Genomic DNA, 1,517 nt, shown 5'->3' with positions numbered 1-1,517 from the left:
CCCCCCGACGAAAAAGAGAATCTCACCGACTTACTGCCGGAGTTTCCCAAACGACCTAGAAAGATTCATCCTCGATTTTCGCGCGAGAGCCCTCACCTCGCGACTTCTTTTGCTTCGCCTTCTTCGCTCCGATTGTCTCGGCGTATCCGGCGAACGAAGCGGACGATTCTCACGAGCGGCGGGAAATCGCGTTTCCCTATTTCAAAGCGAGTTCGCGAGGACTCATCGAACTCGCGTCAACACTTGGACACCCGTGAAATCCGGAATCCGCAGATTGCCGGCGCTCGCGGGCTTCTCGCGCGTCCATTGGCGAGCCGAGGCGGGAATGAAGTTCTTATTGCGGCAATACGCGAAGTTACTACATCGTGTGGCTGCAACGAAGTTGCAGCTGCTCGCAAAGTCCGAAATGGGTCAACAGCCTGCCTGGCTGCCTGCCTGCCTGCCTGCCTGCCTGCCTGCTTACCTGCCTGCCTGTCCGCCTGCCGATGGTCTCGCAACATCATTAAAGTGTATCGCATCGGAACGAGCGGAGAGGCACTCGCGCTCACCCGATTCTACACAACACACACATACACACACACACACACAGAGGCCGCAGGGGGTGGATAATGGCTCCGCCCGCATGTCTTAATCATCGCGTTGCGCGCTTATGACGTCAGCTATGGACCAACTCCCGCCGGTGTCGGGAATGGCTCTGACAAGTTAACTCTTGATGAACCTCCGCGATTTTCGCCCGACATTACCCGCGAATCTCGATACTACTCGACGCTGATCCTGCAGTCTAATTGCCCATCGATCTCCGTTAGTTTCAGGACTTCGTCAGCCGACATATCGCTGAGAGACTGATTTCTTCCATCTACTTGCTCCTCTAAGTTTTCCACTTCTATTTCTTCTTCTTCTTCTTCCTGCCGTGTCATCGCTAGTAGAATTTAATGAGTTCTCGTGCGAGCTAGTATTCGAACGCTTCGTAATTGGACAGATCGTGATAAACTGATCGCGACCTAAAATCCGGGAGCTGTCTCGACGTGTTTTCTAATCCGACGACACACCCTTTCGGGTAGAATTCTTAATAGTCTCGCCGAAGATGTCGCTATCCTCGATAAATGTATCGCATCTTAATCGCGCAACTCGACTTTTCTTTGTGCTCTTCGATGTCTTTCCGAGAATTCGCGCTAAAAAAAAATTGTTGACTTTCCTAGAAACTATAGTTATTTTCGACTCTAGCCATATATTTTTCTTCTTCTAACAAAAGTCATAATACAAATATAAGGGTGTTATGAAATTAATTATTATAAAAGATTATTACACGGAGAGAATTTTGTAGTAAAAATGGAATTATGGAATTTTATAACAGAGAATAGATCTGCAGTATTTTTTCATTTTATATATATTATCTATATTTTAGGAACTAAAATTAAAGGAACTTTTTTGAATATACAAAAAAGTTTGCTATATTTCTAACGAAATTTATTACTTCGAGTCTAATGAGTCTATGTTAGTCCGTATGACTTTTTTCA

This window comes from Odontomachus brunneus, unplaced genomic scaffold (assembly GCF_010583005.1).
Source record: "Odontomachus brunneus isolate Ranch 3 - 2012 unplaced genomic scaffold, Obru_v1 Obru_scaffold_188, whole genome shotgun sequence".
NCBI classification, from domain to species: domain Eukaryota; kingdom Metazoa; phylum Arthropoda; class Insecta; order Hymenoptera; family Formicidae; genus Odontomachus; species Odontomachus brunneus.
The sequence above is the reverse complement of the archived record's forward strand: the minus strand, read 5'-3'. Positions refer to the sequence as shown.